The 26,578-nt window shown below is 37.1% G+C and overlaps 1 protein-coding gene and 1 long non-coding RNA gene across 3 annotated transcripts in view; one reads left to right on the top strand and one right to left on the bottom strand.

Annotated features, from left to right (window-relative positions):
• The window catches only part of WDR27 (WD repeat domain 27), a 240,763-nt gene that overhangs the window by 43,406 nt on the left and 170,779 nt on the right, over positions 1–26,578 (bottom strand). The window lies entirely within an intron of this gene.
• LOC116275404 overlaps positions 1–26,578 on the top strand; it is a 27,144-nt gene continuing 566 nt past the window's right edge. Inside the window, exons 1-2 of the long non-coding RNA XR_004184495.1 lie at positions 1–994; positions 4,731–4,797. This is a non-coding gene — a long non-coding RNA (uncharacterized LOC116275404). The remainder of the gene's footprint in view (positions 995–4,730; positions 4,798–26,578) is intronic.

Here is a 26,578-nt window from a genome sequence, read left to right on the forward strand (position 1 = left end):
TCCGGTACACGGATGGTCCCTGTCTGAAGCCTCCTACTTGAGGGTCCAGGGCTTACACTGTAGCTTTTTGTTGCTGCCATAAAAATTTCCTTAAAGTTAGTGGCTTAAAACAACACCAGTTTATTCTTCCGGGTCTGCAGGTCGTAAGTCCCGAATGGGCCTCACTGGGCTAAGATCAAGGAGCGAAGGGCTGGTTCCCTCTGGAGGCTTCAGGAGAAAATCCATTTCCGTGTCTCTCCCAGCTTACCGGCCGACCCCGATCCGCGGCTGTGGCCCCTTCTCGTCCTTCGGAGCCGGCAGCGTCTCGTCTCACTCCCCGGCGTTCTCTCTGCCTCCCTCTTAAGCTCCCTCGTGATCGCACTGGGCCCCCGGGTGACCCGGGGTGCTCTCCTCATCTCCAGGTCGGCCGATCGCAGCCTCAGTGCCATCTTCAACCTTGCATTTCCCACGTTCCAGGGGTTAGGACTTGGATATTTCCAGGACATGTCTGCTCGCCACAGACACTGACCCATTCTTGAGAGGAAGCCAAGATTCCAGGAGATGGAGGAGCTGAGGAGGGTCTTGAACCACTTCTTCTACAGGCTTCCCCAAAAATTTTAGACAGGTCCTGGGAAGTACTGGCAGCTAATCCCATGAAATTTCTACCTAGTCAAAGTAGAGGAAGATGAGGTGACCATCACATTTCATGAGACTCAGCGGAGTACGTGGATCACAAGACATCTGGGAGGTCTGTCTCTGGCTGTGTCCTCAAGCAAGACACCCTCTGCCATGCTGTGAGCAGAGTGACTAGAAAGAGGCAGGGGTTGGGGTGAAAACATCGGGAGGCCCAGCTGAGAATGCTCAGGCCTTCAGAGGACAGCCTGAGTTCAAGCAACCTGTAACAGCTTCTGATGCTAATTAACATGACAGGGTCACAGACAACTGGGAGGAAAACTTCGGAGACTGTGCAGCCATGATGGAACTTCATACAACATAAGAGAATGTTACATCAAGGGTATGTAATCACAGGTCCAAAGCTGAAGACAATTATGAATGTATTGATACTCCAGTCAGTGAGATGGCCTTTGCTAATTTAACAACAGATGACCTACCCCTCACCCGTAGGATGTGTAAACATTTCTGGGAAGAAATAAGAGTGAAGGAGTTCAGGGAACAGGATTCTCTTTCTAGGCTTCCAAGAGCCGTCCCCAGACACTACAGCCTGTCATCTACTGGTTCATTAGATGCTCCTTTTTTTGGAAAGAAGATGAGTTTGACAAAAAATATAAAAAATGTGTTAGCTACATGTTTTGGGAACTTTTCCGTACATGTGGCTTCCTGGCATTTTTGATTTCTGCTGTAATTTCCTGGGCCTGCCCGGTATTCCCACAGCCACAGAAAGTAGAAGAAACCATTTTCAAATTCTAGTCATTAATACATCCTTTTCTCATTATTTTGAACCTATATCAATCTAACTTGCCACTTCCATAAGATTTCAGCCAAAAAACACACGAGTAAAAGCTAAGCAGTCCATTCTTCATTATGTCCCTGGTGTGGTGTGCTGAACTTTTCCTTGAAAAGGAAGGCATGCTAATAAGTGAGACAACATTCTGGTTTAAAATAGGAGCAAAAGGCCAAGCTAAAAGTATGCTACATATCAAAGTATGGGAGGAGTGTACTGATGTGTAAAATTTACTTTAAAATTCATCAAAAATCGAAATTAATGAGTTGATAGATGAAAAGATAGATGAACAGTGTGTTGTTATGTGATAAAACAAATGTGGTAAAATATTACCAGAATATACTAGTAGGAATTCAACTGTTCACTGCAAACTCTTTCAATTTCGCTGTATATTAGAATATTTTCATAATAAAATGTTAAGATACATAGTAGACTTCTGTGTTAGATGAATATATCATGTTACTCACTGATATGGTTTGGATCTGTGTCCCCACCCAAATCTCACCTTGAATTGTAATAGTCCATGTGTCAAGGGCAGGGCCAGGTGGAGATAACTGAATCATGGGGGTGGTTTCCTTCATACTGTTCTTGTGATAGTGATTAAGTCTCTCAAGATCTGATGGTTTTATAAATGGCTGCCACCATGTAAGATGTGACTTTGCCCTTCATTCACCTTCCACCATGATTATGAGGCTCCCCAGCCATGTGGAACTGTGAGTCAATTAAACCTCTTTCCTTTATAAATTACCCAGTCTCAGGTATGTCTTTATTAGCAGCATGAGAACAGACTAATACACTCACTTTAAAAAAAGTTGGGTTTTTTTTCGAGACACGGTCTCACTCTGTTGCCCAGGCTGGAATGCAGTGGCGTGAGCTTGGCTCACTGCAGCTTCAATCTCCCAGGCTCAAGCAATCCTGCCTCACTTGGGAAAAAGCCTTCTGAGTAGCTGGGACAACAGGCATGCACCACCACATGTGGCTAATTTTTAGGTCTCACTATGTTGCCCAGGCTGGTCTTGAACTCCTGGCCTCAAGCAATTCTTCCACCTCAGCCTCCCAAGGTGCTATGATTACAGGTATGATCTACCACACCTGGCCTGTTACCTACTTTATATTCTTTCAAGACTTTTGTGGAAAATCTATTGTAGACAATAGGGCTTCTAAAAAACAAGTGAGAACTGTATGTTTTACTTCATCTTGCATACTTTGCCACAGATCCTTACATGAAATCTAGCAAGAAAGACAATATTACTTGGCTACAATTATATCTGTGAATTAATAAGTGATATGCAGTATTCTATATGAAAAATGCTACACCTAAGTAAATTTTCCTTTGGAGATGAATGTAGATCATATAAAATCATATCAACTTGAATATTACTCATTAAGTTATTGTAACTGTTCTTAAGAACTTAGTAAGCTCCAATCAGTTAGAAATCACTTGCTAATTATCAAGATCTAGTTCTATTCATGGGGCAGGGGGAGTAAATGTTATGAGTGATTTTTCTAATGTGCCAGTTAACACTTATATTAAGCCATCAATCTTAACCTATGAGGGCAGTAATAATAAAAGCTCATATTCATTTATCTCTTATCACAGATAGGCACATGCACCATTTCCTTTAAGCCTCGAAGCACCATCATAAGGTAGATACATTTGTTATTCCTTCTCTATATTTAGGGAAACAGGGAGTCATAACTTGAGAAATTTGTCCTAGGTTATCTAACTTATTGGTAGAATGGAGAACCAAGCCCAAGCGGACTGACAGCATTCCTATACTCCAAGAATAGTCCTCAGAGCAGAAACAATCACCCCAGACCTATTGGATTAGAATCTGCAGCAGCAAACAATCCTCAACTGGGTAGAAGGCACACTGAAGTTTACGAAGTGCTGGCAGATCCAGTTCCCTTCACCATTATGCCATGCCAGTGTCTCTCAAATTTTGTGTGATCACAGTCATCTAGAAGCCTTATTAAAATGCTGAGTGCTGGACACTCCCAGATTTTTGATTCAGTAGGACTGGGCAGGGGCCCTGAGAATCTGCATGTCTAACACATCGCAGGTGATGCTGAAGCTGCTAGCCAGGGGGCCGCATCTCACACACACTGCACGCTGCCCACATGAACCACTTAAGTCACTGTCACCATCAAGAAGACATATACCACCTAAACCCTCTAAGCTTTTAAACTCATAAACAAAGCTCCCAGAAATTAACTCTACAGCAAACATTTGCTTTTGTACATTTTCCTTTGTTTTCAATGGAATTGTAATTTCTTTACAATTGTGCAGTATTTCATCAGAGCTAAAAATTAAACATACTGCAACTTAAGAAGCTCTGAAGAATTTCCAAGCACTAATTTTCCCTATTTTTCATTTTACTTTTCTTTTCCTTTTGATGGGAGAAAATTGGCATAAACATCACATTCATTTGAGATTTCCAGGGAGACACTGGTCAGGATACATTATAATCTGTATGCCATTAAGATATTCTGTCTTACATAACAAATATTGAGCAACTTTAAATTTTAATCGGTTACATGTTGACAGAACTTGAAGTAAGTGATTAAAAAAAATCAAGGGTGTTGTTGGTGCTAATCTTAATGGAGTAACTTTCTCAAATGTCTGGATTTATAATTTTTAATTTTGCCTCCTCTAGTAATGACTGTCTGGAAGTCCAGTGAAACAAAAACACTGTGCCCAATTAAGAGCAAGTTTGATTAAGAGAGAAATATGGTAATTCCAAGAATGAAAGAAAGCCATAGATGGCAACAAATTTACAGAAGCACATTAGTAGTGTAAAAACATGGTCATTACAGATTAGCTGTATACCTACATTTATATACTCAAAATCTATGTGTCCTTTGCAGTAAATATATAGTACTTTGCAAAAATAGATTGTACTGAAATTGAAGGTGAACAAGAATAACATGGGCCAGAGATGTGTTAGTTATAACTTGGGATACATCAACAGAGAAACAGATATTACCACATGTGGCTTGGTTATTGGACAACTTCCGTATGTGTTCCTCTGCTGTGATTAGGAATCCATTCATTAATTTGGTATATCTGAATGTGTACCTTTATTACATGCTAAATGATATGGACTTTACCTTATTATGTAACACATTAACTGCATTTAGATGCATCTATATAAGGATTAGAATTTAATCCAACACTTGACATTCTAATGGCATAAAATAAAATCTGATTAAACATTACTTTCAATTGTGTAATGTTTTAGAAATAAAATATTTTGAGTCCTAAAAAACACTATTCTTTCCATTTCAGATTTGATTTTCCAAATTCTACTTTGTGTCTCCAACTTTGTTTCCTAACAAGTTTGGTTGAGAATAAGGTAAGCACAAATGTGGACATGCGGCATCTATAAGCTGCCTTTTTTCCCCCTTTCCTGTCATTTTTGACCTGACTTATTGAACGGAGTTAGAGGTGAAGAAAGGAAGAAGCAGCATGTGTGTAAGATTGTTTTGACTGGGGAAGGAACATCAATTCACTTGCAGGTACACACCCATAGTGGTTCTGGGCACACAGCTGGGCACGCTGTGCTTCAGGGATGTTCTCAGTGTAACCACCCATGACACTACTCCATCTTGACAGGGCTCCCTGAGAGCTTTCATCCTTTCAATTGAGTGAAGACATATTATAACCTGGAGCATATCAGCCAGAAGCATGGTTGACAGGTTGGAGCTCCTAGATCCCTCACCCAGGACAGAAATTCTACGCTGCTTCTGCTAATAGTGAACCCCACCAGCCTTCCCTGTAACTTTCAGAAAAGTTTTCAGCAAACTATGGCTCGTGAAACAGACCTGCTCATTGCCTGTTTTTGCATATCCAGTAGATAAGAATAATGTTTATATTTTGAAATGGTTGAAAACACTAAAGAATATTTTTCAATGTTCATAAATAAAGTTTCATTGGCACCTAGACATATCCTCTAGCGTACATATTGTCTGTGGCTTTCTTGACACATGGTGAAGTGGCGTGGCTGTGATGGAGACCACAGGTGGCACTCTCACAGCTTCACAACTGTGCTAGCCACTCTACAGGTCACGGCAATGCCCTTACCTTCCAGCCGCTGCATGTACTTCTGTACTATGAATGGTTTATTTAAATCTTCATAGCATACCCATCATGTCAAAACAGGAAGAGAAAAGTGGACCTCAACTGCCATGCTTTTAGGCCACAGCAGAGTATGGATTATTTTTATACAGTTGTGTTTAATGTGCTGTGCACTCCAACAGAGCTGAAAGGACTCCAGAAGCATCTACATGACCAGACCAGGCTCACATAAAATAGGCCCAACTCACAGGACAGCAGTGATCAGAAAAACAAAAAACTTACAACAGAACATCTCAATACACAGAATTTATTCAAAAAATAAAAATACATGAAAATCAAGCTACAAGTGAATTAACCTTCTGAATGGCTTGTTAGCCAAATGAGGAAAGCCATACACCAATTGTGAGCTGATTAAATCATGGTTGATTGCAGCAGCCAGAGAAATGCATCTGAGCAAATAAGCTCATCTGAGACTGTTAGGTTTTTGGCTAGAAGAGATGTTCAAGAGTTGAGGGCAAATTATTTTTAACTTCTTTCTTTTTTTTGAATCAATGACTCAACAAATGTTACTGATATTACTTAGTTGTTGTTTCAGAGTGAATAGTCTAAAGTGACTGAAAATTAGTCTCTATGAATTGTCTGCATGGAACAATTGCACGCAAGAATATTCTGAAGAGATTTGGGAAGACAAAGATTCAGTACAATCTGAAGTAGAACCTGCTAAGATGTGTCACAACTGCAGGTGGTAAAACATATCAAGAAAATATGAGGAGAAAAAGGCTTAAACAACTTTACAACATTTGTGGAAATGTAAAGTGTTTAAAACTTATAATTATGTATTGTATTATTTATCAGTAGATACTTTGTAGAAAATATTTGAATCTCTCATGCTACTAAACCAGTAGCATCAATGATGGACTTTATTCACTCTCGTATATTTAACTTTCATCCTTAAAGTTTTGTCAGAAATAGAAGCTGTATGTCCTGACCTGCCCTCCACACAGCAGCCACATGGCTCCATAAAGGTCAGGTTTTATTGTTGTTGTTGAGCTCAGAATGAAGACAAAGTTTTCTGAATGAGAACAATTTCTTCCTCCATTTTTATCAAACACTAAATGACTATGGAATTGCTTGATACTATTTCTTAGTGAATTCAACCTAAGATTACAAGGCAAAAAAAAAATTTATTTGCAAAACTATTCCTGAGGTAAACTCATTTCGGTGACAACTAACGTTTGAATCACAGGCAACATCAGCAGCTTTATACACTGCCCATCCTGTCAAAAGTTACAACAAGATGCAAGGTAGCCATTCCCACACACAACTGAAGCAGAAACATTTCTCAATCTCAAGCCACAGTTCCAGTTCCACAACTGTGTTTCAGACTTTGATGAAAAACAAAGGCAATTTCCACATTTCAAAATCCATTTAGCTGCCTTTGAGGAGCTTTTATATCACCTTCCATTGAAAGTGATTATTCTGCAATGTAATGAGATCTTAACAGGCAAATATCAAATGTAAAAATCTATGCATTCTCTGAATGTTTATCAAACAATAACTATGTTCCATTAAAATAAAATATTTATGGATTTGTATGTTTGGCAGTACCTATTTGTGTGAAGAGACATTTTCAAAGATGAAATATGTGAAATTTATTTTTTATTTATTTATTTTTTTGAGATGGAGTCTCGCTGTGTCTCCGAGACTGGAGTGCAGTGGCGCAATCTCGGCTCACTGCAAGCTCCACCTCCCGGGTTCACGTCATTCTCCTGCCTCAGCCTCCCGAGTAGCTGGGACTACAGGTGCCCGCCACCACGCCTGGCTAATTTTTTGTATTTTTAGTAGAGACGGGGTTTCACCGTGTTAGCCAGGATGGTCTCGATCTCCTGACCTCGTGATCCACCCGCCTCGGCCTCCCAAAGTGCTGGGATTACAGGCGTGAGCCACCACGCCTGGCTGTGAACTTTCATTACAGATTAGCACTAACAGATTAATATTTGCAATCAATTTTGATGCTAGGGAATGCTAACTTTGAAACCCAAATAAAGCATTGCCTTCCCCCCAAAATATAATTTCATTTTCTTAATCATAGATCTGTATTATAAGAAGAAAATTACACTCAGTTTTTATTAGTGTATTTTCAATGTTGCCTATGAAAAGACTGTGTAAACTTGTTTTCTTTCTTATTCTCTAAGTACATACATAATATCCTCAGTTTTGCTTCCTGATCCATAAAGCCTAAATTATTTACTATTTGGCCCTTTACAAAAAAATATTTGCCAACTCTTGCTCTAGATATTATCTGAGTACCCAAATTATACTTAATATCTTCAGCTACTGTTCATATCTGCCATCATTTTACATGGTTTATCATTCATAAAAAACTGATGGATGGATGGGTGAATGGATAATTTACTGTTTTATAATCTTTAAACAATACAATCCATGGTCATTGGTTTACTGCTTTCCTAAAAGGAAAGTGGAGTCTTTATAAAATGTGATGACTGGGGAAGCAAGGGTCTCAGTAAAGACTTTCATCCAAATATAGGCTGTCACACTCATGTGTCTGCAGACGGCAGTTTACATCTTTTTTCAAACAAAGGATTTTAGTTCAAATAATAGAACAAATAGCTATAACCAGTATACATAAATTATTATAAATTATTTTCTTTCAAATAGAAAAGAGAAGTCAAACTAACAAAATATATTTTTTAAATTGCCCTACAAATTATAATAGCTTGTAATCTGCAAAATTATAGTGTTTTCTTATCAAGTCTAGAAATTTTATACCCAGATGTCTTGAAAATGTAATAAACTATTGTTAATACACCAAAAAAGAGCTTTTTTATCTTTTCAAAAATCCAATGCTTTGATTTGAAATAATGAAATGTTATTTCAACTTTATGTCTAAGTGTACTTTGATTCCTAAATAAAATTTAACTTATAATTTTTAAAGGGTTCCTTATCCTAGAATGACCAAAAATTAAATTAAATTTTAAATCAAGCCTACAAAATAGAAGTACAACGATAGAGCCCAATGGGAACTTTAATTTACAATGTTAATCCATTTAGCTACTTTACTCTAGAGGAGGCTAAGATTAGCAAAGCAAGAAAATGTTTAACAAGAGCTAGTGAGAGATCATAAGCCAATCTCACTGGCTTTCTCAACCACACATAAGCTAGATTTTAATGATGTTATTTAAAGGTTGTTTAAATGTTGCAAACATGAACATTTTAACATTAGAATGCAGTAGAACCATTTATTTTTACCTCTTTAGATAGTAGAGGTAATGGCTTGAATCGCCTTTGATTTTGTATTAAAAGAAAGTCATGTTTGATGTTTCAAGAAAGAAGGTGGAAAAATAGTTCATGACTAGTAGTTCTGAATCTGTCTTTTCATGTTAAAAGAACATCTGTGAAGACAGAAAACACAGAAAACTAAGGCTAATAGAACAGTGATGCCAAAACATGTATGAAATCACCACCAGCTCTAAAGCATATGGACACTGGTTAAGAAAATATACTTTCATGAAACAAGGAATACATTTAATTTTTTTTTTAATGTTCTAGTTATTTATTGTTGCACCACAAGCTACTCTCAAACTTAGCGGTTTAAAATAAAAACCACTGTTTTGTGGGTGAGTATTCTGTTTCATGTTGTGCTGACAGCAGTCACCCTGTGGTGCTTGATTGGGGGTGGGCTCAGCGGGAATTTCTGGGGACACCTAGACAGTCTCCAGCATAGTGGCCTCAGTGAGGTGGGCCCCTCACGGTGCAGCTGTTTCCGAAAGAGAATGTTCTGGCAAACAAAGTATTACCAGAAGCTGTATCTGTTTCTATAGCTTGGCCCTAGAAATTGTATAGCCTCCTTCCTGCCATGCACAATTGGTCAGAGTGGTCCCGGGACACCCAGGTTTGAGGGGAGGGAACACAGATGCCCACCTCTTGAGGAAAGAAGTGTCGAAGGATTTGCAGCCATGTTTCAAAATTCTAGATTCAGAGCCTCAGTGTTCATTCCCTAATTCAAATTTTTGGGGAGTTGTATAAACTGAAGTAGGTCTCATTTATCCATGTTGACACATTCACATGATTCAAAGGCAGTAACTTCTAGAAATCAACCAGGCACTAAGTAGGAGAGTCTAGGAACAGAACATTCTATGCAGTAATTACTTATAAACAATGTGTTTAAGTAATTACTTATAAACAGCAACATGTGCTGGAAACTGTGGTCAGTCATTCACTTGTTTAACATAGACTGTCTACCTTTGCCAATCCCTGTGCCAACTGATATGGGCACAGCCCTGAAGAGGTTGAAAATGTCTCTGCTGTCATTACTCAGAGCATTAAAGCTCTAGACAGTACAGGAGGAAAGAGTAGCACTTCTGTAGAGCAAAGCCACTGAAAGATATGGCATTGCACAGTGGACTTTAGCTCTTATGTCAGAACCGTGGGACATACAATTAGAGCAAAAGAGAACAGCAGCTGTCAATCTACATTGATTGCTGACTGATTCCATGTCTGGATAAGGTTCACGTTATTTCAGGATGAATAAAGAGAGGAAACAATAAAAACTACACCTTCACAATAAAAAACTAACAAGACTATTCTAAGAATATATATATGTGTATATGTATATATATATATTTGGGAAATATATACTATATATATTAAAATACATATCTAGGTCAATCATAAACATTAATTTTTTAATAAAAAATGATCAAACAAATCCCTCAATATTTTAAAAGGTTAATATACTAAGACCAAGTTGGATTTATTCTAGGAATGAAAGGTTGGTTTAACACTGTTAAAGACATCATTCTAATCATTCTAATTTACTATAACAGAGAAAAAGAGAATATATATATATATATATATATATATATATATATATATGATCATTTCAGTAGCTTCAGAAATAGCATGTGTTAAAATTTAGCATACATTCTTAGCAAACAAGGAATAAAAGGAAATTTTAAATTTGACAAATAGTAATTACAAAAATAATGGTAATTATTTTTATTTTATTTTAAAAATCTACAGCAAACATCAAACTTAATGGTGAAATGTTGAGAGCTTTCCCTATGAGATTGGAAACAAGATCTCACCACTTGCATTTAATACTAATACATGCACATAAGTAAGAGTAAAATTAAATTTAAAAGGCTGATAACACTAAGTGTTGATAAGTATGTGGAGAAACAAACTCTCATTCATGGGTCGTGGGTCTTTTAATTAGTACAACTTCTTTGGAAAACTCCCTTAATTTACTAAAGCTGAAAATACACATAGCTATGACCCATCGAGTCCTGTCCTAACTGTGTATCAACAGAAATGTGTGCATGTGCGCAGCAAAAGAAATGAAGAAGGAGACCCAGAGTAGCCTTACTCACAGCGACCAAAGCATAAAACTCTACTGTGTGCTATTCATAGCAAGTTCAAAACAGGAATACATAGGCTTTAGGAATGTGTGCCTTTAAAATTAAAAATAAAACAAAAGCAGTAATAATGATCATAAAAGCTAGAATAATGAATACCGAATAGCTTTTAGGGAAATGGATACAGGTCTTATTGGGACAAGGCTCAATTGTAAGTTATTGGGTTATGCATGTTTGTTTTGTTTGAATTCCTTAAATGTCAGAATTAGATGTCGAAGTTACCATTATTTACATGAGTACTTTAGAAATCTAAGAGTGGTATATGAATAAAAGTGTTCAGTAAAATCATAATTTGGTAATTGAAAGCCTTTCTTTGTACCAACAAAATATTCTTAGAAAAGGTAATGGATAAAGGTAATGAATAAAATAGACTTTATGGATAACTTCAGCCAAATATAATAAATATAAATAAGTATGTATTTTTTTATATACTTAACTATTGTAAACATTTAAAACATAAGTAAAGTAACAGTAAAATAAAAGGGATAAATTTAAAATTTGTGAAGGATATATATTATATATATTTAATAATTTTAAAGATACATAAGAAAACACAAATAAGCAGAAAAGCATATTATGCTCCCAGTTGACATATTCAAATTATAAAGATCTTAATTCACTGCAAATTGATCTATGAGTTGAATGTAATCTTAATCATTCAATAACTTCAATGTGAATAAGTAACTCCAGCATTCATCTGGAAATATAAATACAAAAATAGCTAAGAGGAGAATGGTAGAAAAATAAGAAATTCCAACTTTCACCCTTCCATAAAAGCAATAAGAAAACTGTCAAAAACTGTCAAAATCAACTTTCTTCAGAACTCTGAAAATTCACCAAATGGCTGCAACAACTGGAAGAGCCCTTAATATAACAGCTGAATCCTGAATCTGCTATAGTACGAAATAAGGATCATGAGATTTGTTGCATTTTGACTTCCTCCAGCTCCATTTTCAACTCCCTAGCTCAACGAAAAGGAGCCATGAAAATAAGTACCTGCATTCCCTGTACTGGATTGAGCAGAACAGATCTCATTCACAAAGACTTCAATAATTTACTGTGACCTAGCTGATGCCTCCCTGAAGACTGGCTTAAAAGGCTTGTCTTTGTCTCCCCTGACTCAGAACTCCTCCAGGGCTAATTTTGCTGGGGTGGCAGGGGTGGGGGTACATTTGTCTAAAATATTTACATATGAATGTTTTAGTTGCTGCTTCCTGTTGGTAGATAACATTCGGGAAAAACAATGAACAAACCAAAAACCTTGAGAGGAAAGACTGCTGAAGGGACATGTCCATAGGGCTTAAAAGTTCTATTACATCCTGGAAATCTAGAAGGCCATGTGTGTCCCCAAGAGCTGGGCATGCTAACAAAGAACCTGAGAAGGCTCTGAAGGCTCTGAGAATAAATGAAGGGTAAGACAGAGCTGCAAACTGCCCCAGCACACACACACACACACACACACACACACACACACCCCTCCTTAGCAAAGACTGAAAGACGTGTTGGTTCCAGGCATTTAGGAAAACATCTGTCCTGAGTGAATACTGGAATAAGTTAGGACTTTGGGGGACTACTGTGAAGTCATGACTGTATTTTGCAATGTAAGAAGGACCCGAGATTTGAGGCTGGGCAGGAGGAGGGGTAGAATGATGTAGTTCGGATTTTGTCCCCACCAAAATTTCCTGTTGAAATGTAATCTCCAATGTTGGAGATGGGGCCTGGTGGGAGGTGTTTGGGTCATGGGGGCGGATCCTTCATGGCTTGGTGCTGTCTTTGCAACGGTGAGCGAGTATTCTAGAGATCTGGTTAATTGTGTGGCACCTCCCCACCACCAACTCTCTTTCTCTTGCTCCACCTCTGCCATGTGACACATCTGCTCCTACTTCACCTTCATCCCAGAGTTAAAGCTCCCTGAGGCCTCCCCAGAAGCTGAGCAGATACCAGCACCATGCTTCCTGTAAAGCCTGTGGAACCATGAGCCAATTAAACCTGTTTTCTTTCTAAATTACCCAGCCTCGGGTATTCCTTTATAGCAACACAAGAACAGCCTACCACTGGGGGAATGGAGTGAAGCCAGAATGCTTCCACATCATCATTTTGGAACTGACAGTCTATAACTATTGTTTATAATTATTGCTTTTTGCATCTGCATTATAAAAGATTTAAAAAGTAAAAGTTACAACAAAAATACATTTGTACTATCTTTTATATTTACTTATTTAGTTACCTTTATTTGTATTTTTTATTTCTTTATGTGGGTTTGAGTTATTTTCTATTCAAATCAAAAGACTCCCTATGGCATTGGTTGTAAGGAAGTTCTGGCAACAATGGACCCTCTTAATTTTTGTTTATATTGGAATGCCTTAATTTCTTCTATATTTTTGAAGGATCAATTTGCTGGATATAGAATGATTGGTGGAACTTTTTATTTTTCAGTATTGGACCTCATTGCCTTTTAGACACTATGGTTTCTAATGAGAAATCAATTGATTATCTTATTCAAGATCCCTTGCATGTGATAAACCACTTATGTCTTGCTGCTTTCAAAAATCGTATCTTTGTCTTTTGGCACATTGCTTATGATGTTTCTAGGTACAGATAACTGAGTTTATCCTACTTGGAGTTTGTTGCAACTTTGAAACCCAGCAGGGCAGTCATTAAATCTTAAAGTTCCAAAATAATCTCCTTTTACTTTATGTCCCACATGCTGGGGACACTACTGCAAGAAGTGAATGACCAATGCCTTGGGAAGCTCCACCCCTATGGGTTTGCAGGCTTCAGATCAAATGGCTGCTTTCACAGGTTAGAACTGAGCACCTGCAGCTTTTCCAGGCACAGGGTGCAAACTGCCAGTGATCTACCATTCTGGGGTCTAGAAGGCAGTACCCCATTCCCACAGCTCCACTAACCAGAGCCCTCTTGGGGACTCTGTGGGTTTAGCAACCCTGCATTTCCCCTCTGAACTGCCCTAGTAGAGGTTCTATATGGGAGCTCTGCCCCTGCAGCAGGCTTCTGCCTAGCATCCAGCCTTTTTCATACATCTTCTGAAATCTAGGCCAAGCCTCCTTCACTCTTGCATTCTGTATTCCTACAGGCTTCATGCCACATGGAAGCCACCAAGGCTTATGGCTTGTGCCCTTTTAAGTGACAGCACAGGCTGTACCTGGGGTTCTTTGAGCTGTGGCTGGAGCTAGAGAGGCCTAGATGCAGGCAGCACTGTTCCAAGACTGCACAGGGCAGTGGGGCTCTGGGCCTAGCCCATGAAATCATTCTTCTCTCCTAGGCTTCTGGGGCTATGAAAGGAAGGGCTGCCTCCTAGATCTCTATAATGACTTTGAAGCCTTTTTCCCATTGTCTTGGCTGTCTTTTAGTTATGCAAATTTCTCTAGCAAGTGGTTGCTCAGCAGCCTGCTTGAATTCCTCCCCTGAAAATGCTTTTTCTTTCTCTGCCACATGGCCAGCCTGCAAATTTTCCAAACTTATATGCTCTGTTTCTTGTCCCAATACAAATTCCAACTTCAACTCATTTCTCTGCTCCCACATCTGACCGAAGGCTGTTAGAAGCAGCCAGGCCACATCTTGAACACTTTGTTGCTTAGAAATTTCCTTTACCAGATACCCTAGATTATCATTCTGAAGTTCCAATTTCCACAAGTCCCCAGGGCATAAACAGAATGCAGCCAACTTCTGCATTGCTAGGGCATAACAAGGGTGACCTTTGCTCCAGTTCTCAATAAGTTCCTCATTTCCATCTGAGACTTCATCAGCCTTCATTGCCCATAGTACTATCAGCATTTTGGTCATAACCATTTAACCAGTCTCTAAGAAGTTCCAAACTTTCCCTCATCTTTCTATCTTCTTCTGAGCTCTCCAAACTCTTCCAAGCTCTGCCTGTTACTCAGTTCCAAAGTCCCTTCCACGTTTTCAGGTATCTTCAAAGCAATACCCTATTCTTCAGTACCAATTTTCTGTGTTAGTTCATTCTTGCATTGCTAAAAAGAAATACATGAGACTTGGCAATTTATGAAGAAAAGAGGTTTAATTGGCGCAGTTCTGCAGGCTACACAGGAAGCATGACACTAGCATTTTCTTGACTCCTGAGGAGGACTCAGGGAGCTTTCATTCATGGCAGAAGGCAAAGCAGGGAGCAGGCACATTATGTGGCAGAGCGGGAGCAAGAGAGAGTGGGGGGTGAGAAGGTGCCATATACTTAAACAACCAGATCTCATGAGAACTCACCCACTGTTGTAAGGAGAGCACCAAGCCATGAGCGATCTGCCCCCATGACCCAAACACCTCCCACCAGGTCCTACCTCCAATGTAGGAGATTATATTTCAACATGAGATTTGGGTGGTGGGAATATGCAAACTATATCACCTCCCAACCAACAAAAACAAATATAAATATACACAGCAATATTATCACCATCAACATCTCAGAACTCAAATATGAAGATGAGATAGTTCTTGGGGCCACAGAGAAGTGAAAAAATTCTGAGCCAACAGTGAGAAAACTGGACTCCTTATCTGTGATGGCTTTCCCCCATCTTCTGGGCATGAAGTATATGGAAAATTTCCCCCCAACTCATGGTTTCGCCACACAAAAAAAGTGAGATTGAGGTGGACAACCAGCTTCCCCACCATCTTGAACTACTTCATGGGCGACCTCTCCCGGCCTAAACACCTGGGAAGCATCAGGATTGCCCAAAAAGAAAAATATCCCTAAGAACAGCCAGAGACAAAAGGGGGAAGTGGGACTACCATCCCACCCTAGAAATTTTTCTCTGTAGCTTGACAAAAAGAGATACCAAGTTGGAGTGGCTGTTCAGCACCACCACACTGTAGGAGGTTTATTCCACTACTTCCCAGGGCATGAAACCATAGCCAGCTTCCCACACTGCTGGGATATCCCTTTGGCACTTCTGTTGTTCAGGATAGGTGGTACTCTGATTATTTACTAGAACTGAAGCAAACCTGAGCTTAAGGGACCATCTAGTGCCAAAAAGGAAGCAGCAACATAGCAGACTGTTTTTAACAAAAAGAAAATTAAAAGGTAAATTACGAAGAATTTTTTAGTAAACCTATCTGATAAAAAACAAAACAAGCCAGATAGAGAATACTGGAATAAATAATACTTCAATACAAAGACACAGATGTACAACCACAGGAAACAACAGCAAACAGGGCACCATGACTACCTCAAACATACAAAGCAGGGAACCAGTGACTGACTCTCACAAGATGATGATAATGTGAACTCTCTGATGAATAATTCAAAGTAGCAGTTTTAAGGAAACTTGGTGATCTTCAAGGTAATACAGAAAAGCAATTCAGAAGTTTAGCAGAAAAAATTAACAAAGAGATTAAAAAGAAAATCTTGGAATGGAGAAATACATTTGCTGAACTGAAAAAAATCATTACAGGCTCTCAACAGCAGCATGGATCAAGCAGAGGAAAGAATCAGTGAGTTCAAAGATAGGGTATCTGAAATACACAAAGGAGGAAAAAAGGAAAAAAAATGAAAATCAATGAAGAATGCCTATGAGATATAGAAAATTACCTCAAAAGATAAAATCTAAGAATTATTAGTGTTCAAATTGAACAAGTTGAACAAGAACAAGGAGGTAGAAAGCTTATTCAAAGACATATTAACAGAAAACTTGCCAAACTTTGAGAAAGAGATAAATATACAGGTAAGGGAAGGTCAGAGAACATCAAACAGATTTCACTCAAATAAAGCTACCAAAAGGCATATAATAAAAAAACTCTTAAACGTCAAGGAAAGAGAGATAATCCTAAGAGCAGCAAGAGAAAAGTACATAAAATGTAAATGAGATCTGACTCATCCGGCAAGAGACTTCTCAGTGGAAATTGTACATGCCAGGAGTTAGTAGGATGACATTTTCAAAGTGCTGAAAGGAAAAAAAATAACTTATATCCAAGAATATTGTCTCCATAAAGCTATCTTTCAAATATGAAGAAGAGACAAGGTCTTTCCCAGATAAACAAAAGCTGAGATAATTTACCTGTCTACAAGAAATGCTAAAGAAAGTTCTTCAATCTAAAGAAAAAACTAAAAACACTAACATGCAAGGAGAACGCATTTCAAGGTATTAAACCCACTGATACAATTAAGTGCAGAGACAAACCCAAAATGTCCTACTACTATAATTGTGGTGTTCAATCCACTCATAACAATAGTATGAAGCCCAAAAGACAAATATTTCAAAAACAATAATAGCTACAGCAACTTTTTAAGAAACAGGTAACATAAAAAATATGTAAATGAGACTACTAAAAGTCAAAATAGATGAAGTTTAAAATGTAGACTGTATTTTTTCTGTTTCTATTTTTTCTTTGTGATCTAAGTTGTCATTTATTTAAGATAACTTATTATATCTATGTGTTTTGTAAGCCTTATAGTAACCACAATGCAAAAACCTATAATAGAGTCACAAAAAATTAAAAGCAACAAATTAAAACATACTACCAGAGGAAATCACTTAAATACAAAGGAAAACAGAAAGAAAAAAAGAAGAGAGTGGTTACAAAACAACCAGAAAACAAGCAAAAAATGGCAATTGTAAGTCTTCACTTATCAACAATAACAATGAATGTAAATGGACTAAATTCTCCAATTAAAAGGCATAGAGTGGCTGAATGAATAAAGAAACATGACCCAACTATATGCTGTCTACAAGAAATTCACTTCCTCTATAAAGACACACAGACTGAAAGTGAAGTGGTGGAAAAAGATATTCCGTATAACCAGAAACCAAAAAAGATTAAGAGTAGCTATACTTATATCAGATAATAGACTACAAATCAAAGACTGTAAAAAGAGACAAAATCACTATATAATGATAAAGGGGTCAATTCAGCAAGAAGATATAAAATCATAAATATCTATGCACCCAACACCATAGCTCCCAAGTATATAAAAATTAATAAATCTAAAGGTAGAAATAGATTGTAATGTAATAATAATAGGGAACTTCAATACCCCATTTTTAGTAATGAACAGATCATCCATACAGAAAATCAACAAATACTGGAGTTAAGCTACACCCTTGACCAAATAGGCCTAAATGTCATTTACAGAACATTTCATGCAGCTGCTGCAGAATACATATTCTTTTCATCAGCACATGGAACTTTCTACAGAATAGATCATATCATAGATGACAAAACAAGTATCAACAAATTCAAAAATTAGAAATAATATCAAGTATCTTTTCTGACCACAATGAAATAAAAGTAGACATCAGTAACATGAGAAACTCTGGAAAATACACAAACATGAAAATTAAACACATGCCTCTGAATGACCAATGGATCAATGAATAAATTAAGAAGAAAATTTAAAAATATCTTTAAAAAATGGAATATACCAAAAGCTATGGATATAGCAAAAACAGTACTAAGAGGGAAGTTTATAGGAATAAACTTTCTTCATAAATCAAAAAAGTAGAAAGGCTTCAAATAAACAACCTAACAATGTTCCTCAAAGAAAGAGGAAAGGAAGGATAAACCAAACCCAAAATTAGTAGAAGGAAAGAAATAATAAACATCATAGGAAAAATAAATGAATGAGATTTAAAAAGCAATAAAGAAAATCAAGAAAATGAAAAGTTGGTTTTACTGACAAACATTTGGCTAGACTAAGAAAAATAGAGAGAGAATCCAAATAAACAGTATCAGAAACACAAAAGAAAACATAACAACTGGGACCAGAGAAATACAAAGAATCATTAGGGACTATTATGAACAATGATATGCCAACAAATTGGAAAATAGAGAAGAAATGGATAAATTTCTGGACACATGCAATTTATCAAGACTGAACTATGAAAAAATAGAAAACTTCAACAAACCAGCAATGAGTAATGAGATCACAGCTGTAATAAAAAGTATTCCATTAAAGAAAAGCCCACGATCTGTTGACTTCACTGCTGAATTCTATCAAACACTTAATTAAGAACTTATACCAATTTCACTCAAACTTTTAAATAAAATTGAAGAGGAGAGAATACTTCTAAACTCATCCTATGAGGCCAGCATTACTCTGATACCAAAACCAGACAAGGACACAACAAAAAAAGAAAACTATAGGCCAATATCCCTAATGAATATAGATGTGAAAATCCTCAACAACACACTAGCAAACCAAATTCAACAACCCATTAAAAAGATCATTCACTGTGGTCAGGTGGGATTCATCCTGGGGATGCAAGAGTGGGCCAACATATACAAATTAATAAACAGGATACATCACATCAACAGAATTAAGGACAAAAACTATATCATCATTTCAATAGATGTTGGAAAATCATTTGATAATATTAAACATCCTTTTATGATTTAAAAAACCCTCAACAAACTAGGTATAGAAGGAACATACATCAAAATAATAAAGGCTACATATGACAAAACCACAGCTAACATTGTACTGAATAAGTAAAAATTGAAACCCTTTCCTCTAAGATCTGGAACAAAACAAGAATCTCCACTTTTACCATGTTTTTTTCCACATAGGCCTGGAAGTCCTGGCTGGAGCAATTAGGTAAGAGAAAGAATTAATAGACATAATAGGCAGGGAAGAAGTCTAATTAGCTTCATTCACAAATGACATGATCTTATACTTAGAAAAACCTAAAAACTCCACCAAAAAACTCTTAGAACTGATAAACAAATTCAGTAAAGTTGCAGGATACAAAATGAACTTTAAAAAGTCAGTAGTATTTATATACACCAACAGCAAACAATCTTAACAAGAAATCAAGAAAGCAATCCCATTACAATAGCTACAAAGAATGTTAAATGCCTAGGAATCAATTTATCCAGTGTAGTGAAAGATCTAATAAGGAAAAATACAAAACAATGATGAAAGAAACTGAAGAGGACATTTTAAAATGGAAAGATATTCCACACTCATGGATTGGGAGAATTAATATTGTTAAAATAATTCTACCCAAAGTAACTTACAGATTCAATGCAATTCCTATTAAAATTCCAGTGAAATTCTTCACAGAAATAAGAAAACATTTTCTAATATTTATATAGACTCACAAAAGACTCCAAATAGCCAATGTCATCCTGAGCAAAAAGAACAAAGCTGAAGGTAAGGTGTCACCCTCACCTGACTTCAAAATATCCTCCAAATTTATAGTAACCAAATCAGCATTGAACTGGCATAAAAATAGGCACATAGAGCAATGCAACAGAATAGAGACGCGGATAGAAATCCAAATATTTATAGCCAACTCATTTTTGACAAAGGCAGCAAAAAGTTACAATGAAGAAAGGAGAGTCTCTTCAATAAATGGTGCTGGGAGAACTGAATAACCATATTCAGAAGAATGAAACTGGACCCCTATCCCTCCTCATATATAAAAATCAAATAAAAATGGATTAAAGACTTAAATCCAAGACCTGAATCTATGAAACTACTAGAAGAATACATTGGGCAACTGCTCAAGGATTTTGGTCTGGGCAAAGATTTTTTTGTGTAAAATCGCAAAAGCACAGGCAACCAAAGCAAAAATAGACAAACGGAATGACATCAAGGTAGAAAGCTTTTGTACAGTAAATGAAACATTAAGTGAAGAGACAACCCAGAGGATGGGAGAAAATACTTGCAAATTATCTATCTGACAAGGGATTAATAACCAGAATATATAAGAAGCTGCAGCAGCACAATAGTAAAAAAAAAATTAAATCCAATTTTTAAAAATCTGAATAGATGTTTCTCAAAAGAAGACATACAAGTAGCTAATAGGTATATGAAAATATGCTCAATATCACTAATCAACAGATAAATGTACATTAAAACCACAATGAGATATCATTTCACCCCAGTTACAATGCTTTTATCAAAAAGACAAGGAATAACATATGTTGGCAAGGATGTAGAAAAAGAGGAACCCTAATACACTGTTGTTGAGAATATAAATTGGCACAGCCACTATGGAAAATTGTATGGAGGTTCCTCAAAAAAAAATTATAAACAGAACTACCATATAGATGATGCAGCCATCCACTACTGGGTATATATCTAAATCAGTATGTCAAAGAGATACGTGCACTCTCATGTTTATTACAGAACTGTTCACAATAGCCAAAATATAGAATCGATATAAATGTCCATCAGTGGATGAATAGGTAAAGAAAATGTGGTATATATACACAATGGAATATTTAAAGCAAATGTGGTATAGATACACAATGGAATATTGTTCAGCCATAAACAAAGAATGCAATTCTGCCACTTGCAGCAACATAGACGGAATGGAAGCCATTCAGTGAACCAAGCCAGACACAAAAACATAAATACTACATATTCCCCCTCATATGTGGAGGCTAAAAAGAAGTGGATCTCATGAAGATAGATAGAGAATAGAGTGGTGGTTACTAGAGGCTGAGAAGGGCAGGGGAATGATGAGAAATCAATTAACGGGCACAAGTGTACCACTGCATGGAAGAAATAAGACCTAGTGCTGGACAGGGCAGTAAGGTGGCTATAGTTTACAATAATCCATTATGTGCAAATGGATCAGAGGCCTAAATGTCAGAGCTAAAGCTATAAAACTCTTGGAACATAGGAGTAAATTTTCATGATCTTGGCTTTAGCAAATGATTCTTTGATGTGACATCTAAAATAAGCATCCGAGGCCAGGCATGGTGGCTCACACCTGTAATCCCAGCACTTTGGGAGGCAGAGGTAGGTGAATCATTTGAGGTCAGGAGTTCAAGACTAGCCTGGCCAACATGGTGAAACCCCACCTCTACTAAAAATACAAAAATTAGCCACGCTTGGTGGTGGGCGCCCATAGTCCCAGCTACTCGGGAGGCTGAGGCAGGAGAATTGCTTGAACCCGGGAGGCAGAGGTTGCAGTGAGCTGAGATTGCGCCACTGTACTCCAGCCTGGGTGACAGAGCAAGACTCTGTCTCAAAACAATAAATAAAAATAAAATAGGATAAAATAAGTATCCAAAAAAATAAATGAAATTAAAATTTTGCTTACTAAAAGATACTATAAGGAAAATGAAAAAATCCACAGAATGAAAGAAAATAGTTGCCAGTTATATATTTGATATGAGTTGAATATATATTCTTCAGAATAAATAAAGAACTATTAAAGCTAAAAATTAAATGTCAAATAACCCAATTTTAAAATGGGCAAATAATTTGAATAGACATTTCTCCAAAGAAGATATGCAGATAGCCAAGAAACATATGAAAAGATATTCAACATCATTAATTATTATGGAAATGCAAATCAAACCTTGAGGTACCACTCTGCATGAATAGTTATACTTTTTTAAAATGGAAAGTAAGTGTTGGCAAAGATGTAGAGAAACTGGAACCCTTATACGTGGCTAGTGGGAATGTAAAATAATGTAGCCACTGGTATAAAAGTTTAGCAATTCTTCAAACAGTTAAACATAGAATTGCCATACGACCCGGAAATTCCACTGCTAGATATAGACAAATAATCGAAAAGATATTTTTACACAAAAACTTGTAAATAAATCTTCACAACAGCATTATTCACTATAGCCAGAAAGTGGAAACAACTCCAAAATACTACAACAGATAAATGGATAAACTGTGGTATATCCATACGATGGAATTTTTTCAGCCATAAAAATGAAGTACTAATACACGATATAACACAAACCTTGAGAACATTAGGCTGCGTAAAAGAAGTCAGACACAAAAGGCCACATATTGTAAAATTTCACTTAAATGAAATACTTAGAAATCCATAGAAACAGAAATTAGACCAGTGGTTGCTAGACGATTCAGAAGTGGGGAATTGGGACTGACTGCTAATAGGTACAGGGTTTCTTTTCAGGGTGATGGAAGTGTCCCAGAATTAAACAGTGGTAATGGCTGCACAACATATGAATACATTCAAACCAAGGAAACTGCACAGTTAAAAATGATGAATTTTAAGTCATGTAAATTATATCCTAATAAAAATATCTAATAGAAATACATAATAAAATATTTATAGATGAAATGCTATTTGAGATTTACTTCAAAATAATTTTGTAATGGGGCTGGGGCAGATGAAAAGGGATTGGCTGGGTGTTACTGGTTTAAGCTGGTGATAGGAGCATATATTAAAATGTGTACAATAAATTTTGTAAAACGTCAGCTAAGTAAAAGATTTTTAAAAGGACATTGAGAAATATTTATGGTAAAGCTACATAACCAAAATTGATAGACTGTTTTTGAAATGAAAAACAATGTTAAGAAATAGACCAAATAATACCTAAAATTTGTCATATGACAAATTTGGCATTTCAAATTAGTAAGGAAGAAATGATTCCTAACTGGGTACCTCACTAATCTTTAGAGAGAAAAATGGGTAATAGCCTTACACAATACCATACACGCAAATATAATCCACAATGATTAAGTTCCAAATAAAATTTAAAATATGTAAGAATAGGCCAGGCGTGGTGGCTCACGCCTGTAATCCCAACACTTTGGGAGGCTGAGGCGGGTGGATCACGAGGTCAGGAGATCGAGACCATGGTAAAACCCCGTCTCTACTAAAAATACAAAAAATTAGCTGGGTGTGGTGACGGGCGCCTGTAGTCCCAGCTACTTGGGAGGCTAAGGTAGGAGAATGGCGTGAACCTGGGAGGTGGAGCTTGCAGTGAGTCGAGATTGTGCCACTGCACTCCAGCCTGGGCGACAGAGCAAGACTCTGTCTCAAACACACACACACACAAACACACACACACACATATATATGTAAGTAAGAACAAATTATATAAATGTGCAATGTAAAGTTAGAAACATATTAATAAATATGTTATATAGGGAAAAGTTCTTCTACATCTAATAATAAAAATAGATCTGAGGACTTTTTACAATATGACCAACTGAAAAATTATTTTCATAACACATGGAAAGGCATTACTGAAAAAAGAGTATTTCAATGAAAAAATTTACTTAAACAGAGAATAAACAAAAAATGAAATACAAATGCCCAGTATACTAAATATGGTTCCATTTTTTGCTGCCTAACAACTGAAACCCTTTCTGATCCAGAGAAGTCCCTACTCTGGGTTTTTCAGGCAGGAAGTGAGTGGCTCCATCCAGCCTGGGCAAACAACTGTGACTTGTGTTAACAAACATCTTTAAAATAATATGTATATTTTTTGAGACAGAGTTTTGCTTTGTCACCCAGGCTGGAGTGTAGTGGCACAATCTTGGCTCACTGCAACCTCTGCCTGTCATGTTGAAGAGATTCTTGTGCCTCGACCTCCCGAATAGCTGGGATTACAGGCATGGGCCAACAGGCCTGGCTAATTTTTGTATTTTTAGTAGAGACGGGGTTTCACCATGTTGGCCAGGTGGGTCTTGAACTCGTGGCCTCAAGTGACCTGCCCGCTTCAGCCTCCCAAAGTGTTGGGATTACAGGTGTGAGCCATTGCACCTGGCCTAAAATAATTTTTATTGTTTGATGTAGACAGATAGTTTGCTCACACTCTATTAGAAGATACACATGTTGGCCCAAACTTTTTGGAGAAAAATTGGCAATACGTATCAAAAGCTATTAAACAGTGAAGACACTGACTCAGCAGTTACACTGCTAAAAAGTATTAAGAGAAAATACTCACCCTAATATAAAAATGTGTTTACAGAGATGCTTATCATAGTGTGGTATATATTTGTAACATAAATTGGAAGCTACCTGAACGTACACTAGAACATGAATCAGATAAATTATGGTGCACCCACATAAAAGAATTATATGCAACCATCAAAACTAAATAGGTGAAAAATCAGGTTAATAAACAGTATTTGCACTAGAATCTCATTTTACTATGTGTGTGTGCATATATGTGTAAATAGATGCATACACACCCACACATTCAGGGAGAGAATGAAGTTTACATGCTACCATGTTAACAGTGGTAAGTTACCTCTGTGGGGTGGGGCAGCTAATGCTAATAAGCTATTGTGTTTTTTCTCTTCATTTGTTCCCTTTGTTTTGTCTATTTATAGTTTCTATTTTCCAAAATATGTTGTTCCTTTAAAAAGTAAGAAAACATTTAGAAATAGTATTTCTGAAGTTAAAAAATAATTACACCAACATATTATTTTTCTGTATCTGCATCTTACATTTCCAATAAAATAAATGCATATTCTACAAAGACTCTACTAAGAATAGAGGGTTTTTAAATGGCCAAACTGCACTCATTAAATCAGAGTTATGCTTCACTTTTCAATCAACTCTAGCTTGTCTTTCAGTAAATAACTGAAATAAACATGTTTTGGACAGGCTCATTCAAATGGACCACCATTTAAAATATCTGTTAGAATACTATAAGCACAAATACTTCAAAATTTGCATAATCTTTTACATTGTGGGGTTTTATATATAGAAAATTACATTGTATCTTTTCCCTTGGTATTATTTAATTGTTTACTTTAAGGTCATTTATCTTTGAATGAAAAAAAAAATAGTTGCCATATTTTTGTAATTCACAAACTTCATTAGCCCTGTGCCATAACTAGAAATAATAGAATTAGATGTGTAATAGGAGTCCTATGTGTTGAGTATAACTAAAATGCTGCAACCTATTTAAAGACTAATTTTTCAAGTTGGGTTTATAAATCATTTACAAAGAAATTGAGCAGAACTAAAATTACAGTCCAACTGTCACATTCCTGCGATGTGACCACAATGTGCTCGGGATGGAAGCCACGGCAATGAGTGTTTGCAGAGCCGAAAGCTCTGCCAGACCATCAGGAACAAATATCTTCCACTGGCCAGATACTGGATCAACAACCATTAAATATAATATGAACCATCTTCCATGGCCATAGCTCAAAAGCTATGAACACAAACAGTTGCAAATATGTCATTGGAAACTCAGGTACCCTCACACTGATTGGTCCATGCACTGCACAAATTGCCTCCATTCTAGCTCAAGAGAAACCCCCATGACCTTTCAAAAAAGAGATGAAAACAAGTCCTCAGTGACTAATTTTAGAGACCTGCCTTTTTTCTTATCCCTCCTTTGGTAAGTTTCTTGTTCTATGTATCAACATGTACAAATGCTGCTCTGTTTTCCGCAAGCTGCACACACGAGGGCCTCCCGACCTCTGCTCCTCAGTATGCGTGACTGTGTACGTTTTAGGAGGAGACATAAATGGCCTCAACTGTATGAAAGCATGACACAGCCTTTGGGATGATTCTGTGGTTTCACTGGCTCACCCACGTTACGTGGGAGGCTGCAGTGCATGGAGGCGGCCGATGTTTATGGCTGGTATAATGCAGCACTGCCCAGCAGCAGCTCAGCCTTCTTGAGGCCGGTGCCTCTCTACCCTCCCTCACTCACAGAGCATCGAACCTCTCCCTTCTGTAAACTCAATGAAAATAATGCATCCATTACCAAAGGCTAAATTCTAAATTTAACAAGAGGCATAGGTCTAAATTCTGTGATTAGAGATTACATTTCTAAGAATCATCGTAAACTTTCCTAACATTCATGCATGCACATCTCATGTCTGAGATGCATCCATGTCCTTCCTCATGTTAAAAAGCTGATGTCTGGTCAGATCTCAGCCTCCCAAACACAGCAGTGACTTTG

This window comes from Papio anubis, chromosome 6 (assembly GCF_008728515.1).
Source record: "Papio anubis isolate 15944 chromosome 6, Panubis1.0, whole genome shotgun sequence".
Taxonomy (NCBI): domain Eukaryota; kingdom Metazoa; phylum Chordata; class Mammalia; order Primates; family Cercopithecidae; genus Papio; species Papio anubis.